The sequence below is a fragment of the Ptiloglossa arizonensis genome, chromosome 1, assembly GCF_051014685.1.
Source record: "Ptiloglossa arizonensis isolate GNS036 chromosome 1, iyPtiAriz1_principal, whole genome shotgun sequence".
NCBI lineage: Eukaryota > Metazoa > Arthropoda > Insecta > Hymenoptera > Colletidae > Ptiloglossa > Ptiloglossa arizonensis.
The window spans coordinates 29173234-29193033 of record NC_135048.1 but is presented as its reverse complement, the minus strand read 5'-3'; the positions used below and the strand labels follow the sequence as shown (position 1 = coordinate 29193033).

Sequence of the window (19800 nt, the reverse complement as noted above, 5' to 3'; positions counted from 1 at the left end):
TACACTTTTTAGAGCGATCGGGTATCGTGGGGGTTTCGATGCAGTCGTTGGCAATCGTTAGGGGGAGTGTTATGCAGCTGGTTTGCACAGGAGTGCATAACACGTTAAAGATTGGATTCTATTTCTATTAGGTCTAAGGAGTGTTTTTTTTTTTTAATCCTAATACGTTCATCGGATATAATTATATTTATATAAACTTCTTTTGTTCTCTTTGGGTGCTGAATCAGTACGCAAAATATTTCTCACTTGTTCAGGTGCATTCTTTATACGAATAGTTTATTCTACAAACAATATTTTACAAAAGTGTCTACATCAGAGAAATATGTTTCAAGATTGAAATTTAGAACATTTTTTCCGTCATCATTTCCAATGAAAATTTACTTTCTCAATGTCCATCGTTCACGAATAATTTATTACTACTGTTCCCTAGTTATTTCAATAATAATCAAACAATATTTCACAGCCGGAACTTTTATAATTTTTTTAACCTGGTTGTTTCCAACACTCACGTGTAAAACATGTATAAATAACAAATCGAACCAATTTTCTCAATATTCGATTCGTAATCTATTAACAAAATAAAATTTCTCATTATTTCACGCGGTCCATCGTTCACCTACAAACTCCCGAATTGTTCCACTATTAACAAAATAAAATTTCTCATTATTTTTCTCACTCCGTCGTTTCAAACAATCGGAGTAAAACATGTATAAATAACAAATCGAACCAATTTTCTCAATATTCGATTCGTGATCTATTAACAAAATAAAATTTCTCATTATTTTTCTCATCTCATCGTTTCCAACAATTGGAGTAAAACAAGTATAAATAACAAATCGGACCAATTTTCTCAATATTCGATTCCTGATCTTACAAGTCTAATTAACAAAATAAAATTTTTCATTATTTCACGCAGTCCATCGTTCACCTACAAACTCCCTATTTGTTCTACTATTAACAAAATAAAATTTCTCATTCTTTCACATGGTTTATCGTTCACCTACAAACTCCCTATTTGTTCTATTATTAACAAAATAAAATTTCTCATTATTTCACGCGGTCCATCGTTCACCTACAAACTCCCTATTTGTTCTACTATGAACAAAATAAAATTTCACATGGTCCATCGTTCACCTACAAACTCCGAAGTTGTTCCAACATTAATAAAATAAAATTTCTCGTTATTTCACTCCTCTCTGCCAGTCGGTGCATTCTACCGTCTCGAGCAATCCTGTCGCGCGTAAGAAAGTCGACGGTACCCGGTTGGCCTAAACACGGCCAGTGTTATTTCAACGTCGAGGGGTTGCCCGATGTTTCGAGCCGCGAGAACGAAACGAAACGAACGGTGCATCTCCTGGCTGCAGGTGCGTCTGGGAGGTGGTTTCGTGCCAGACGGATTCGCCTCGAGAGGATTGCACGCTCGGCGCCCCGGTGCATTCTCGGCGTCGCTGTACGCTCGTTGGCCGCGCTGGCGAGTGCGAGCGTGCGCGCGCGCACACGCGCGGACTTAGTTGGGAACGAGGAAGACCTAGTTCGAAGGTAGAACGCTTGCAACGGCACTAGGTCACGCATCGCAATTCCTGAACGGCGCGAGCGTCGTCTACGTGCGCGGCTCCGTGTGCGTCCAGTGCATGTGCATGTGCATGTGCATCGGGGGCCCCGCACGCGGCACGCATACGCGATCGAGAGAGCCCGACGATGGTCGCCAACACGACCAGGGAACTCGTTACCTTCCCGAACAATCGCAATTGCGGAGTTTCGAGCCGTGGAGATTTCATTTATTTATTTAACACGTTCACTGCTGCGCCAAACATGTCCTCGATATTCGTACGAACAGTAAAAAGAGGAAAGATTCAATAATTCGGTGAATTTGTTATTTTACAGTGTCACAATTGCAATGTTAATTACTATTGTGGAGTATCGAGACCTAGAGATTTTATTTATTTATTTAACACGTTCACTGCCGCGCCAAACATGTCCCCGATATTCGTACGAACAATAAAAACAGGAAAGATTCGATAATTCGGTGAATTTGTTATTTTACTGTATCACAATCGTAGTGTTAATCGCAATTGCAGAGTTTCGAGCCGTGAAGATTTCATTTATTTATTTAACACGTTCACTGTCGTGTCAAACATGTCCTCGATATTCATACGAACAATAAAAAGACGAAAGATTCGGTGAATTTTTTATTTTACTGTATCACAATCGCAATATTAATCGCAATTGCGGAATTTTGAGCCATGGAGATTTTATTTATTTATTTAACACGTTCACTACCGCGCCAAACATGTCCTCGATATTCGTTCGAACTGTGAATAGACGAAAGATTCGATAATTCGGTGAATTTTTTATTTTACAGTATCACAATCGTAGTGTTAATCGCAATTGCGGAGTTTCGAGACCTAGAGATTTTATTTATTTATTTAACACGTTCACTGCCGCGCCAAACATGTCCTCGATATTCGTACGAACAGTAAAAAGAGGAAAGATTCGATAATTCGGTGAATTTGTTATTTTACAATATCACAATCGTAGTGTTAATTACTATTGTGGAGTTTTGAGACCTAGAGATTTTATTTATTTATTTAACACGTTCACTATCGCGTTAAACATGTCCTCTATATTCATTCGAACAGTAAAAAGAAGAAAGATTCGATAATTGTGATTTTTCGGTGTATTTGTTATTTTTCAATATTACCAGCGACAATGGTGTTATTTAAAGGTTCACGTTAGAGAAAAATACTTTGTATGCACTTTGGAGAAATTTTATAATAATGTACATCGGGTCAACGATGATCACCATGATGGATTTCAAGGTGTCAATTCGTACCTTCTTCGAGTAGAGTTTGCATTGTGTTCGCAAAGTCCTCCACTGTGCTTCATTTCGTTTCCAATCGGTTCCACGATAGTTCCACTAAAACGTTATTTGATGGAAAGTTCTGTATCGACGTGTTCGTTGTCACGATACGAGGGAGAAAAGGTCCACTTGTAAAAGTGTGATTTTTTACAAATATTTTCGCGCGATACGAAACAGCAGAGTTTCCCAATCTGTTGGTCGGGGCCCATTTACGAGAACGGTACTTTTTCGCGACTCGTTCGTAACGCATATTTTAGAAGGGAGGGGGGTCGAATAAAAAATATCATTTTACTACTTTTAATTTCGTGCATCGAGTACGCTTGTGGAAATCTATTAATCGGATACAATTTGAAACTTTTCAAGTTGCTATCGTATTTTATTATTTAACGAGATCCATACTTCGAAGGGCGAGGCTTTGCACAATAGATTTTCAACTTAGGTGTATCGAAAATTAGATAATTACGAACGAATCGACGTGTGGAAGAACAGGTTCAAAATCACCCACTTTCGAATAATTTTAAAACCACGTGTAAAATGCATAGAACTGCAGCTTGGGATCGGGAACAGCGCGAAAGAAGTGCACTGTACCGTGTTTCGTGCAGTCCCTACGTTTCGACGATTGCAAAATTCCATTTTTTTAGATATTTCAAAATAAAAAAAAATAAAAAAAAAAAATATTTGTCCTGCGTGTGTGACACCCAGCTCTCGATAGCCAATCTGGTTGTTGTATATATGTGGTGGCGAACGTGCGAAATTAAAGTACCTTTTGAAATCGTCGCGAATGCCAAAGCTGAAATTTTACACATTTTTCACGACCCAAATTTGGAGCGCACCTACCGTTTCCAATCTAACTGCTGCGTGACTTTCATATTTTCTTCGTACGTTCCTGATGGGGGACAGAATACTTTGTACGAAGTTGACGAAGATGTTATTAAACATAAAAATGTGATTCCTTGCGTACTCATCGTTCCACAGTCAACGAACGAGTGTTATTACAATTGTTCCCTGTTCAACAACGTCACGCGTTAGAAATATTATTATAAATCAGACTGTGGACTCTTGTGAGTTTTTGTGGGTTCTTGTGGGCTCTTCTACTTGTTCTTCATTAACGACGTGGGTTAAAAATATTTTTAAAAATCAGAACGTGAACTCTTTCAGACTCTCGTACTCGTCTTTCATCAATGACACGCGTTAAAAATATTATTAATTAAATCAGAATGTGGGTACTTGTGGACTCCCATAATCATCCTTCGTCAATGACACGCGTTAAAAATATTTTTAAAAGTCAATGTGTGTCTTGTGGGCTCCCATAGTCGTCCTTCATCAACGACGTGCATTCAAAATATTATTAAAAATTAGAATGTGGGCTATTGTAGGCTCTCGTACTCCTTCGTTAAAGACATGCGTTAAAAATATCATTAAAAATCATAATGTGGATTATTGTAGGCTCTCGTACTCCTTCGTCAAAAACACACATTAAAAATATTATTAAATGTCAGAATGTGGGCTCTTTTAGACTCTCATACTCGTCCATCATCAATAACACGTGTTAAAAATATTATTAATTAAATCAGAGTGTGGGTACTTGTGGGCTCCCATAGTCGTCCTTCAACAAAGACACGCGTTATAAATATTTTTAAAAGTCATAGTGTATGTTCTTATGGGCTCCCGTACTTGTCCTTCAACAAAGACGTGCATTCAAAATATTATTAAAAATCAGAATGTGGGCTATCGTAGGCTCTCGTACTCCTTCGTCAAAGACACACATTAAAAATATTATTAAAAATCAGAACGTGGACTCTTTTAGACTCTCGTTCGTACTCGTTCGTACTCGTCCTTCAACAATGACACGCGTTAAAAATATTACCAAAAATCAGAACGTGGGCCCTCGGTAGCTCCCATACTCGTCTGAACACCAACGACCACGTGTCACTGTTTCCAATTTCGTCACTCGGCAACGACAACCGATAAAACTATTCGAAAGGAGAATGTGGGCCCTCGGTTGTCCCCGTGTGTACACGGTCTCTCCCAACCGTCGAACACGCGCCATTACAATTATTTCGTGTATCTGTTCCCTGGTCGATTCGCCGCCGACAAACGTTAGAAAGTTCTTTCGATAATGTATTACGTTCCGGGAGCGTGTTTCCACGGATCTGCATCCAGGTTCCGCGCGTCGAACGCGGTAACGATAACGGTCCCCGGGGCAGCCTCGTCCATTCATCTCGAACGTTCTCATAGGGCTTTCACCCTTTTCTCTCCTCCTCCTCCTCCTCTTCCCCCTCCCCCTTCTTGTCCCACCTCCTCGTCCGCCTCCGCCTCCTCGACGCCGTGGTAGAGCGCGTCGGCGATCGCTGCGAGGGCTAACGGTAACGCGGCGTCATTTTGTCCCGATTGCGTTTAGGGAACTTTTCCACTCGGCGTGTCAACGAAAGTAGCGGCCGCTACGGTGTCGTAGAGAGACGAGAACGAGAGAGTGAATTTCGTCACACGGACCCCGGGGACGAAATTTACATCCGAAAGATGTACTGTTAAACGACCGCTCGAAGCGAAGGTGAAACGACCGGAACCCCGCTCGGGTTCAATGGAATCGATGAAACGACGATGAATCGTACCGTCGTTGATTTTTAATAGGAAACTTCAACCCGATCTTTCGTTCTCTCGAGTGAATTCTCGATCGATTCTTTTTTTTTTTTTTTTTTGAAATGTTGATCGGCAGAATTTTTCACACTGGTGGTATCGCAATAAAATTTTTTTGCGATCGTACGTCTCCGTTTGTTGTTTTCGATTGGGGGAAATGAGGAAAAGTATCGAACGTAATTTTGCACTTATATTTTACGGAAAATTATTGTATGTATTGTATCTCCTTTGTTAATTGTTAAGGACGGTATCGACGGTGTAATTGAGAAAAAGGTACTTTGGGTTCGAGCAGACTCGGACGAGTCGAGGCAAAACGTGGGTCGTGAGAGGCGTGGGTCAAAATGGACCCGTAATTTTGTACAGAAAACTTCGATTGTTTCACCGTAACTTTGTTCATTGTTAAGGACAGTACCAACGGTGTAATTGAGCAAGTGACTTTGGGTTCAAATAGACCCAAACGAGCCAAACTAAAAAACATAGGATCGCGAAAGACAACGCGTGGGTCAAACCGGACCCGACATTTTGTACAAATACTTTAAAGAAAAATTCTATCGCTTTACCGGACCTTTACTAATTGTTAAGCACAGTACCAACGGTGTAATTGAAGAAGTCACTCTAGATCGCGAGAGACAACGCGTGGGTCAAAACGGACCCGACATTTTCTACAAATATTTCAAAGGAAAATTCTATCGTTTTACCGGACCTTTACTAATTGTTAAGCATAGTATCAACAGTGTAATTGAAGAAGTCACTCTAGATCTGAATAGATCTACACGAGACAAGCCAAATCGTAAGATCGCGAGAGACAAACGCGTGGGTCAAAACGGACCCGAAATTTTCTACAAATACTTCGAATAAAACTTCCATCGTCTCACCGTACTTTTGTCGATTGTCAAGTACATTACCAACGGTTCTAATTGAGCAAATCACTCTGGATTTGAATAGACCCAAACGAGCCAAATTAAAACAGGATCGCGAGAGGCAACGCGTGGGTCAGAATGGACCCGAAATTTTCTACAAATACTTCGAATAAAACTTCCATCGTCTCACCGTACCTTTGTCGATTGCTAAGAACATTACCAACGGTGTAATTGAGCAAGTCGCTCTGGGTCAGAAAAGACCCAGCCGAGGACTACAAAGCGAGCGAACCGAGCCAAAACATAGGATCCGGGCGATGGTTAAACATTCGTACGTTTGAACAGCGATCGACCGACCGACCGACCGACCGACTCCTTCCGCGATCACGTAACGCGCGTGGAATTCCATTTTCGAAACGGCCACGTAACTCCCTCGCGAGTAACCGACCGACGACGGACGGATCTCCGGAGATGTTCGGGGCGTAGGCAGACGAATTTTTCTCGTCTGCGCCGCGAAGATGGACGCGATGCAGCGGTAACAATGCCAACGGGATGAACGTCCTGATCCCGACGCAGTCCCAGGACAACGACCCCTCTATAAAATTTGACGAACGCCCCCTGACGACCGTTCCCCCGGTTTCGTGCCGATCCACTTCGATCGTCGCGCTTGGATCGCGAAATGCGACTCTCAACGTCGTACCTCGTGGTGTCGTCGATCATCCATCTTCGCCTGTTCAATTTTAATGGAAACACTGTTAACGATTCCGTCGAGATACTTGGCTCCGCGAACCTGCCGTTTTTGTCGACCCAGAAACCTATTGTACCCCATGGAATCACTTCCTTTCCGAAAGATAAAGTGAAATTCAGGTTGAGAGTCGAACGACAGCCCGATTCTAAAATAAATCATTTTCGTGCGCGTGAAATATTTGTTTTCTCTTCTATCGAGTCTTCTTTTTTTTATATTATCAAATATTACGGTGGGCGGTATTTCAAGTCTGGCAGATAGGAATCATTTTTTTCTTTTTTTGGCATTTGTCCACGAGAATTGTTTCGAATTAATGAATACGTTGTTGAAGCTATAGTAGGTGTGATTAATTAGTTTCGGAAGGTGTCGTGAATACAGTACAGGACAAATGTACGCGCATCGCTTCGTGATAGTTCGAATCGTTATTTGGCTGGCATCGATGAAATTACTTAGAGAGAATGATTAATTAATTGACCCAGTAGATTGAAAACGAAACGTAGATTTTGTGTCGATGGAAAAAAATGTGAACGAGGAAAATACTTTTTTTTCAAAGACGTTTCTAGCAGTACTGGGTGCAACATTGGTCAGTACATTCGTGTTCAGTTGTTCACACATTGAATACATAAAAAGAAAAATAGGTGACGTCATGTGTATGTGGCGCCGGGCTCTCGATAGCCAATCTGGGCGTCGCATATGTGTACTATTCTGTTATAATCCCTCGTAGTCGACGGTATATTCTCGTTCGAAGAAACAAATAAATACATAGTCTTCTTCTAGAAATTCGCTCGCGAGACATACTTTGAATTCGAGGGTTCCAAAATGACGACCTTGGAAGATTCTCGAATGTCTCCAAAAAAAAATGTTCGATCTGTCGAATTTGAGGTTAGTCGACGCGATATTGATATCGTTCGTGTAAATAAACAGAACGGTAATCATTTTTTAGATACTTGTCTGCCATAATTGCTTCGAATTCGAGGGTTTCAAAATGGCGACCTTGGAAGATTCTCGAATGTCCCACAAAAATGATATATTCCTTGAATTTGAGATTAGTCGACGCGAAATTAATATTGTTCGTATAAATAAACAAAAAGATAATAATTTTCAAGACACTCGTCCGCAATAATTGCTTCGAATTCAAGGGTTTCAAAATGGCGACCTTGGAAGATTCTCGAATGTCCCACAAAAATGATATATTCCTCGAATTTGAGGTTAGTCAACGCGATATTGATAACGCTCGTGTAAATAAAAAAAAGATAATCATTCTGTAGGTACTTGTCCGTAATAATTGCTTCGAATTCGAGGGTTTCAAAATGGCGACCTTGGAAGATTCTCGAATGTCCCCCAAATATGATATATTCCTTGAATTTGAGGTTAATCGACGCGAAATTAATATCACTCGTGCAAATAAACAAAAAGATAATAATTTTCTAGACACTCGTCCGCAATAATTGCTTCGAATTCGAGGGTTTCAAAATGGCGACTTTGGAAGCTTCTCGAGTGTCCCCCAAAAAAATGTCCAATCTCTCGAATTTGAGGTTAGTCGACGCGGAATTGATATCGTTCGCGTAAATAAACAAAAAGATAATAATTCTCTAGACACTTGTCCTCAGTAATAACTTCAAATTCGACTGTTCCGAAACGACGACCTTGGAAACTGCCCAAATATCCCCTAACAACGATCTACCTCTCAAATTTGAGGTTAGTCGACGCGAAATTGATATCGTTCGCATAGATAAACAAAAAGATAATAATTCTCTAGACACTTGTCCTCAGTAATACCTTCAAATTCGAGTGTTCCGAAACGACGACCTTGGAAACTGCCCAAATATTCCCTAAAATTAATCTACCTCTCAAATTTGAGGTTAGTCGACTCGAAATTGATATCGCTCGCATACATAAACAAAAAGATAATAATTCTCTAGACACTTGTCCGCAATAATACCTTCGAATTCGAGCGTTCCGAAACGACGACCTTGGAAACTGCCCAAATATCCCCTAAAATTAATCTACCTCTCAAATTTGAGGTTAGTCGACTCGAAATTGATATCGCTCGCATACATAAACAAAAAGATAATAATTCTCTAGACACTTGTCCTCAGTAATACCTTCGAATTCGAGTGTTCCGAAACGACGACCTTGGAAACTCCCCGAAAAATGATCTATCCCTCGAATTGGAGGTTAGTCGAGGCGAGATCGATATCGGGCCGGCTAAATATCGGGCGCGCGTCACTGCGAGGAGGTAAAATCGACCGCGTGCGGTTTTCATTTTCAGATGCTGCGCGGCGGCTGAAACCGGCCGGATGGAGTTCGTCCGAGCGGAGCGCGATTAAAAGTGAAGCCTCTTGACCACGTGGCCGGAGGTCATAGTGGCGTAGGCAGACGTTACTCTCTTCGTCTGGTCGGCGGGTAAGGTGGAAGCGCGCCGTGGCGGCGGCGGTGCGAGGCCTGGTTCGTCGAGCGGTATGGTAAGTGTGTTAACAACGTAAGCAGGGTGAACGCCCTCGATAGACCTAGACCCAAAAAGCGCTCGTTCCATGGGCACTGCCACTGGCACTGGGTTAAGGCGAAGTCATGTGACGTGGTGCAGGCACATAAGTCGTGCACAACGTATACACACGTGTACAGGCGAGCGCGCGCGCGCGCGTGCACACACACATACGCACACGTACGGTCACACACGTGCGCGCGGGCGCGCTCGCGGCCACGCAGACACGCACACCGACCCGCGACCATTACTTTCACGCGTATGCGTTCGTTTCTGCTCGCACGGACGCGCACGGGGTTCGTCGGCCTGACCATCTCGCGGAATGCCACGGAATTGTTCCGACTTGTCACGATTTCCTTCGCGGCGACCGTCTCCTCTACTAGGACGCGTAGGTTTTCGAGCCCGATTGCTTTTCTTCCGTTTAGCGATGGGACCGATCCGGCGACGCACACCGTTTAAACGGGATATTACAATTACGGTGACGATTAGTTCGAGACGATTGTTAATATTTCTTTCGGGAGAAAGTTCGAGGAACGCTAATGCACATTTACGTGGACGGCCTGAACGGATTGGTCGGTGGTGATAGGGTACGCGTGTACGGAATAGGCGAGTACTTGAACAGCGTCGAATGATCGATTATTCGAATAAAACTCTAGTACGGAGTAGTCGGGTATTTGAAGAGCGTCGAATGATTGATTACTTGAATAACACTCTAGTACGGAATAGTCGAGTATTTGAATAGCATCGAATGATTGATTACTCGAATAATACTCTAGTACGGAATAGTCGAGTATTTGAATAGCATCGAATGGTTGATTATTCCAATAGTATTCTAGTAGGGAATAGTCGGGTATTTGAATAGCGTCGAGTGATTGATTACTCGAATAGTATTCTAGTATGGAATAGTCGGGTATTTGAATAGCGTCGAATGATTGATTATTGGAATAATACTCCAGAACGGAATAGTCGAGTATTTGAAGAGCGTTGAATGATTTATTATTCGAATATTATTCTAGTACAGAATAGTCGAGTATTTGAATAGCGTCGAATGGTTGATTACTCGAATAGTATCTTAGTATGGGAAAGTCGGGTACTTGAGTAGCGTCGAATGATTGATTATTCGAATAGTATTCTAATACGTAATAGTGGAGTATTTGAATAGCGTCGAATGATTGATTATTCGAATAATACTCTAGAACGGAATAGTCGAGTATTTGAAGAGCGTCGAATGATTTATTATTCGAATATTATTCTAGTACGGAATAGTCGAGTATTTGAATAGTGTCGAATGATTGATAATTCGAATAATATTCTAGTACGGAATAGTCGGATATTTGAATAACGTTGCATGATTATTGTTCGATTAATATTCGAGTACGGAATAGTCAAGTATTGGAATAGTGTTAGAATACGGGCCTAATATTTGAATAATACTCGAGTACATATCTAGTATTTGAATAGTATTCGAATACCACATGGTCTAGTATTTGAATAATATTCGAATACAGAATAGTCACTGTATTCGAATTGTATTCTAATTCCGAATGGTCTACTATTTGAATAATATTCGAGTATTTGAATCGTATTTAGCCAATATTCGAACGATCGATGCAGGAACACCGATTTCGAACGTAAACGTATCCATGGTATCGAACCGCGTCTCGGTCCCATTGCTACTTCCGGTGTTCGACTTGTTTCACTGTAATTTGTCGCACGTTTGCATCGTTCGTCGCAGAGTGCTTGTAAATTTTTCGGACGATCGAAGTCCGTGCATCACTGGATTGAGGGAAATTGTCGCTGGTACGGGAAAAGCCAACCTGGAAGTGTCTCGAGGTTCTCTCCGTGGCGCAAAGAGTAATGCTTTGAACGCGGCCCGACACCAGGCCTTTGATCTCGTGCGCAATTAGCGAAAGTTAGAGTAACCGAGGTTCCCATTTCGGCAACCCGACGCCACGCTTCTTCGAATCTTTATGAATCATTAGTTCCCCGCTTCGTCGCCCGTCAAAGCACTTTCTTTCCGATAATTCAATGCCGTAACAGTATCGGAGAATTTCGTCAGAATGTACCGAGTCACTGTTCCGACGATCGGTCGTCAATATTGTCCTAATCGATAACTAGGTTCGCTACTGCTATTCGCAAGACAAATAGGTTTACCAAATTCGCATGTTTTCATTTTAGTTACGAATATATACCATTTGATGCTCGTCTTTGTAAGTAGAGTATTCGATCTTTGTGCAATTTTAAAAATAATTAATTCACGTCAACCACTTAATATGTTTCAATGGTGCAACCTATAATTAGGCAAGTCCCATTCTTCGTCACGTCTACTTAAGGGTTAATTAGATGTTCATTTTGGCTTTGTAAATAAAACAAAATTTTGAAAATTACCAATCTATCTCAGCTGCATTCTGAGTATACAAGGATCGTCTTGCTTTTTTGAAAATTAACTTCCGTTTTATTTTTATTCTTTTAATTCACGAATAAATAGCATGTGATGCTTATCTTTGACCTAAAGAATATTCTTTGAATTTTCAAAATAGCCAATCCCTGTTACTCGCATAATGTATTCCAATGGAGCAACCTATAAGTAGACAAACCCTCTACTTTATTATGCCTACTTAAGGGTTAATTCGATGTTCATCCCTGCTTTGGAATTAAAACAAAATTTTGAAAATGACCAATCTATCTCAGTTATATTTTGACTATACAAGGATTATCTTGCTTTTTTGAAAATTAACTTCCATTTTATTTATATTCTTTTAAAATATGAATAAATAGCATGTGATCTTTTAATTAAAGAATAGAGTATTCTTTGAATTTTCAAAATAACCAATCCCTGTCACTCGCATAATGTATTCCAATGGAGCAACCTATAAGTAGACAAATCCTCTACTCCATCATGACTACTTAAGTATTAATTCGATGATCATCCCTGCCTCGTAAATAAAACAAAATTTTGAAAATTACCAATCTATCTCAGCTATTTACATTCTGACTATACAAGGGTCCTTTCGTTTATTTGAAAATTAATTCCCATTTTATTTCTATTCTTTTAAATCACGAATAAATAGTATGTGTGAGTATTCTTTGACCTAAAGAATAGAGTATCCTTTGACCTGAAGAATAGAGTAATGTATTCCAATGAAGTAACCTATAAGTAGCCAAGCACCCTACTCCATCATGCCTACTTAAGGGTTAATTCGATGTTCATTATTGCTTTGTAAATAAAACAAAATTTTGAAAATTACCAATCTATCTCAGTTATATTCTGACTATACAAGGATCATCTTGCTTTTTTAAAAATTAATTCCCATTTTATTTATATTCTTTTAATTCACGAATAAATAGTATGTGTGAGTATTCTTTGACCTAAAGAATAGAGTATTCTGTGACCTAAAGAATAGAGTATTCTTTGACTACAAGTTATAGAGTATTCTTTGACTACAAGAATAGAGTATTCTTTGACCTAAAAAATAGAGTATCCTTTGACCTAAAGAATAGAGTATCCTTTGACCTAAAGAATAGAGTATTCTTTGACCGAAAGTATAAAGTATTCTTTGACCTAAAGAATATTCTTTGAATTTTCAAAATAACCGATCCGTGTCACTCGCGTAATGTATTCCAATGGGGGTCTGGGAGTACAGTTAAGGGTTAATATCCGCGAATTCGAAGTCGTACAACAGAAAGGCGGCCGGCCGCGTAAGCGTCTTCCGAGTGAAATTCCCGTCGAAGAAAATCGTCGTTAGAATTCGACGAAATCGTAGTTACCAACTTTCCAGTCTATGAGAACGATACTTTCGGTTGCGATAAGCTCCCCTCGGCAAATTTGGAGCGCGTGAGCACGGATCGGTGGTCTAAAGATTAAACGAGAATTTCCCTCGTTTTCTACGATTCCTGTTCCACATTTCGCCCGAGTCATGGCCGGCGGCTCGTTGACGTCATTATTCGCCTCGAGAGGTGGCCGTCGAAAGAAAACAACAATACTTTTTTCTCGATGGTCGTCGACCCCGTGACGGTGGTGTCCATCGGGCAACTTTTTATCCATCGTGCGAATAAACGAATTTGTTAACCTACGTGGCGAACGTGTACGGGAAAGGGTTCACCGTGCAGAAATTGTGCGACAATCGACGACCATTTTCAGGTCCAATAATCTTGGGCTCCTTACCAAACTGTCTTGAAAATAGAAATTGATCTGGTGCGAGAATACAAATATTTATCGCCCTGTTCCGCTCTATATTTTCGCGCCGGAAGTGCGCGTTCCGTGTTACGAACAAGGAATGTCTTTTTCCAAAATCGAAACGGATCTGCTGTCGATCTCCGCTGCATCGCAAATTTTAATTGTATGTGTAAATATATATGTATATATATATATATATTCTTTTTCATTGACACTCCTAGGAGCAAATATTATATTATTTAGTTTCCATTAGGATTGGGAATATTCGAATATTTTAGTAACACTTGGAATATTTCGGTATTTGAATATTTTATGGACACTTTGAATATTTCAGTATCCGAGCGCTATGCGAAACGAAAAAGAATAAACTAAAATGGTGAAAATTAAACGAGAATATGCGAATATGCGTTCGAATAGAGTAATTGGACATGTGGACCCTAACGCGAGTATATAATACACGAATACTAGAATATTCGAATATCAATCGAATATTTGACTACTGTGTGTATTCTCGAATACTATTCAAATATTCAAATACCATTTGAATATTCGATTATTCGAATATTACTTGATTACTCGAATATTCGAATACTACTTGAATACTAGAATATTTGACTACTTCACGTATTCTCGAATACTATTCGAATATTTAAATACAATTCGAATACTCAAATATTCGAATACTACTTGAATATTAGAATATTTGACTACCGCATGTATTCTCAAATACTATTCGAGTATTAAAATACAATTCTAATACTCGAATGTTCGAATACTATTTGAATACTAGAATATTTGACTACCGCATGTATTCTCGAATACTATTCGAGTATTAAAATACAATTCGAATACTCGAATGTTCGAATACTATTTGAATACTAGACTATTTGACTACCGCATGTATTCTCGAATACTATTCGAATATTAAAATACAATTTGAATACTTGAACATTAAAATACAATTTGAACACTCGAATATTAAAATACAATTCGAATACTCGAATATTCCAACACTACTTGATTACTCGTACATTCGAATGCTTCTCGAATACTCAAATATTCGAATACAACTTGAATACTCGTACACTCGAATATTCGAGTAAAATATTAAATTGCTCGAACAGTAACAGCTTCGTTTCGAACGTGGCGTGCCCGATTCGACACCTACATCGAACTGATCGGTGACAGCTCGATCGTCTCGGAAGGCTGCGGAGAAAAGCTCGCAGAAAAAGCAGAAAATCTGAACGCGGTGGCTCCGCTCGAGGAGGATCGGGGCCGCTCGCTACAGGATGATTATCCAGGCTCGCATAACTGGCGAGGAAAGGCATGGATGTGTATAGTACGTCCCGGCCGTCGGTGGATGGAAGTCCATCCTTGATGGAGGTTACTCCGGGCCATCGTCCCACATCTCCTTGGATATGAACTTCGTGTCTTCGTTCGACTTGCCGGTCGTCTCCCTTCGGTTCTCCTTCCTCGTCTCCTTCGTCCTTCTTCCTGCCGGCTCTGCCGCCTCCCCTCCACCGTCTTCCCTCTAAACCCCCCACCCGTCCCCTCGCGTCCCGTCCGGCTCGCAGTTTCCCCCCACTCCTCGGCCCGTTTCGTTTCGTTTCGTTTCCGACTCGAAGCGTCGTACCGCTTCGCCCCACCCCCACTCCCAATTCGATCGCCACCACCCACCGTTTCTGCTTTTCCCCTTCTTCGGTATTCGTGTCCACGTTCTCCCGTCGGAGGGCGCTGCCAGTGGCGTGACTTACGCCCGAGCACGGGCTCCGTGCGTCGATCGAATCGTTCCACCCGTTCGATCGGCCTTCCAGCGGGCCGATCGGTTAACGGGGATCGACGAAAAGGGAAAAGGCTCGTTCGTCGACAGGTAGCAACATTTACACCTTCTTTGTTCCAGGTTTGCGGTCTCCCGGATCGTCGATCGGGAGTAGAGATCGTCGCTACTATCAGAAATGATTCTCGTCCACGTGAAAAAAAAAACGAAACGACTCGCCGGACCGAAGAGGATCGAATTTCGACCGAGATCGCACCATCAAATTCGTGACAAGGTTTCGAAAGATTTTTGGAAAAATTTCGCAAAATTTTCATACCACCATTTCCCTTCGTTACCGAATAAATAATTTGTTCCTCCTTCGTCCCCCTTTTCGCGAATTCCCGACGTCGGTGAGAAATTTTATCAATTTTTAACCGCACACGAGGTAGAAAATCTCGAAGGAGAAACGGTTACGAATAAATCATTCGGTAGTGGCCCGAGATATAAAAAACAACGACGGTATGAATGAAGAAACATAACCTCGAGTCCACGGGTGCATGCGTACACACTGTCGCTCGAAAGTATTCGATCGCCCGTTACCGAGCACGCTCGATGAAAGAGTAAGAGTTCCATTATTATTTTCAAGAAGTCGACGATGAGTGTAATTTTCGAGCGCTAGATTCTTCGGCACGGCGGCAACGAATGTTTTCTCGTACCGGATGCTTATCGAGGAGTGTCTATATATATACACTTGCGGTTGTTAATGTTCGCTAAATATAAGTCTCTACACATCCTGGTCGAGACAAAGTCGCTTGGGCTGATCGTTGATACTTTTAACGTACCAGGTGTCGTTATGTAATGTTACACGAATCACGGTGTACGATTTTATTTTATTTTATTTTTTTTTTATTTTTTTACCGTTGTAAGTATTACGTTCACGATAAATCGGTGACTGGCGTTCCTACTAATTTTCTAACGGAATTGGCGTGTACTGTACTGTTCGCGGACCGATGTGCCTGGAGACCAAGCGACGCGACTCGTCTGGGTTAGGCTGTTGGCCGCGCAGCTTCTTTTCACGGTCAATTTCGGGGAGCTGGTCTCCGCGGAGGGTTCGGGATTCGAAAGTTACGTCACTGTTCCATCGTTCCCCCCTCCATTCGACGAACGAACTCCCTCTCGACTTCTGTGCGAGCGTCGCGGAAAGTCGACGGGCAAGGTGGCACGACCCGGATTACGCTCGAGTCATCGGTTCCTTCGCACTTTTCTTCGCTCCAGTCCTCTCTCAGGGTCAAGGCACTCTCCGCTCCGTAAATCCTTCCTGATATCCGAAGACATGGCACAGGATCGTGTTCGCGTGTGCGTAACTATTAGAAGAGAAGGATGGTATTTTTTTTTCTTTTCTTTTTTTTTTCATTTTTATTTCAAGCAATTTTATTTTGCATTTTATCGCATCTACAAAACGTTATCTACTATTAGAGGAGAGAGATGGTATTTTTTTGTTTGTTTTTATTTCAAGCTATTTTAATCCCTCTGGAGATTATTTTGCATTTCATCGTAGATATAAAACATTATCAACTATTAGAGGAGAGAGATGGTATTTTTTTGTTTGTTTTTATTTCAAGCTATTTTAATCCCTCTGGAGATGATTTTGCATTTCATTGGATCTACAAAACGTTATCAACTATTAGACGAGAGATGGTATTTTTTTTAATTTTTATTTCAAGCAATTTTAATCTTTCCCTCGAGATTATTTTGCATTTCATCGTATTTACAAAATGTTATCAACTATTAGAGAAAAGAGATGGTATTTTTTTGTTTGTTTTTATTTCTAAATAAAAACTCATAACTTCTAATCTCTCTCGATACAGAACGTTATCAACTATTTTATTAAAGGAGAGGAATGGTACTTTTTTTTAATTTTTATTTCAAACCATTTTAATCTCTCTCTGGAGATTATTTTGCATTTCATCGTACATACAAAACCTTATCAAAAAGGTACAATGTTTTAGACACTTAAGGAGGACAGTAATAATAATATATAACTTCAATTTTTTACTTTATATTTCTTCTTGAAATTCGATTCGTAATAACTGCTCCAAATTTATACTTCAAATGTAGATAAACGATTATGTGCGACTAAAGATGAAAGTAGGAAATATTATCTGATCAAATTTAACTCGTATTATCAAAAATAATTCGTTTAGGGAACTTTCACAAGAGTAAGGGTAATAATATCTCTCATGAAAAATTATAAAAAATAATTCTTTGGCAATATTAGAGATCACAGATGATTCGATAGACTAAGTTCTATCGTTTATAAACAAAACTCTTCTTTTTCACTTTATAAAATATATCCATTGCATCAGTATCATCGAGAACTCCGCGAGGAATCACTACATCTTAAATATAACGAAATATACTTTATTTTTGACTTCGTTAGGAGAGGGTTTCCAATATTTTTAGATTATATTTGAAAATATTCAAAATTCACCAACTTACTTACAAATATCGATTCTACGTACCATTTGTCAAATATATCCCAGCCCACGTACCTTTTCAACTTTTTTATAAAAAATACTTATTACTCGACCGAATAAAAAACTTTCGTTTCGTAGATTGCGTCATTTATGCTTGCTACCAGCGACAAGTGTGCTCCACCTAGTGCAAACATATTCTTTTTATTTATACGGCCGATAAACGAAGCATATGACATCGTTCGGCGTCGAATATCTTTGTTATAAATATAAAATTCCCATGAGGGCTGTAATATCACCTTTTCCTCTATCACGGGTCCTTTTTTCCCGGTTACTACCGATGAGACGACAACCATGACGGGATTAGACCTTCCTCCATTAATATCGAAACCTTCCAACCGTGTAACACGTTTTCACTATGTTCCGCGTGTAGATCGAGGTCTACATCTGTGTCATCGATTACAAAATTTCCTTATTCTCTGATTTCAGATGATTCAATCGTTAGACACCTACACCGACCATCCCAGGAGGAGTGACTTCACGCTCGTAACTTTCACATGAAAGCTTGCAATCGAATTCAGTAGATTCGTAACTGATTACAGTTTGCATTTACCAAAGAATACCACCTTAATATGTCCTCTGTATTAAACCACACCAAAACTATTTACAATTTGAATAACTCGGTAAGAAAAAACCGTGTAAGAGAACTATTCTTCGTGTCACACTTTTCAAGTTTGTCGATATCTGAAAAAACTTGAAAAAAAAAAGTGATAATCGTTTAATATTTTTTCCCACCATATTTCTCCTTTTCCCACCATCTCCTTTAAATCGTCCCATTAGGAACAAGATAAAAATACTTGAACAGCATCCTTGATCAGAAGACATCCTGTACCCACTTCTGTGCAACGGACGGACATTGAATGAAATTATTTTTTACAATAAAAACAAACATTTCCAAAAGCCTGTTTATCGAGCTTCCGTGGTCCCTCGATTGGATCACCATTTTTTGTAGAGTCGGTTGTCTTTGATTTCTCCGGCTCGATTCGGGGTGGAATGGGGGGAGGACTCGAGACGAATCTTGGTGGGGAACCTAACCTCTGTTTTTTCCCCCGATCGATGCCGCGGTCGAAAAGTTTCGGACTATAAATACACGGTCGCGGAGGAAATGGTAATGCGCCACATGGCGGAACGTCAATGGCCAAGGATTCGGTGCCCGAAGCAGCCAGGTAAACGGCCCGAGCGTTGAACCGACGAATGACCTCCGACAACAACGGCCCCCGTTTTCGGTGTCGAAATCACCGGTGCGCCGGAATAACGCCTTTACGGCCCCGTGCTTCTGACTTTTACGACCGGCCGTTAAATGAATCTTCTCCTTCCCACCTGAGCTTCAAAGCTTCTTCGAATGCAAAAAAGGAGCAAAAGAGTACCACCGATCGGTGATGGGGCACCGTAACGCGGCGGGAAAGTCCGACTGTAAAACAATGACGTTCTGTTGCTGGGTAGGAACTTGATTTCGAGCCTTCTCGGAACGAAACGTTGATCAGTAGTTTTTGGGACATCCGTGTCTGCAATAGTAAACACACATGGTGGAAAATCACGTTGGTCGATGATCACACGGTGTCTACTTTGAGCGAAATAATAAACGAAGTGAGAAAAAAATGGAGAAGATAAACGAACTGCGAGAGAGAGAGAGAGAGAGAGAGAGAGAGAGAGAGAGAGAGAGATGTTTGTCTGTGTGAACAATTTAGAGATTTAACGAGAGCGAATGAACCGCGACAAAGAGATTGGAAGAGCTACAGAGATCGAAGA

At 40.6% G+C, this 19800-nt stretch overlaps 1 long non-coding RNA gene across 1 annotated transcript in view; it reads left to right on the top strand.

Annotated features, from left to right (window-relative positions):
• Positions 1–18982, top strand: part of LOC143145102 (uncharacterized) — a 68639-nt gene extending 49657 nt beyond the window's left edge. Inside the window, exons 2-4 of the long non-coding RNA XR_012991612.1 lie at positions 9372–9564; positions 15662–15812; positions 18481–18982. This is a non-coding gene — a long non-coding RNA (uncharacterized LOC143145102). The remainder of the gene's footprint in view (positions 1–9371; positions 9565–15661; positions 15813–18480) is intronic.
• Positions 18983–19800: the final 818 nt, after the last annotated feature.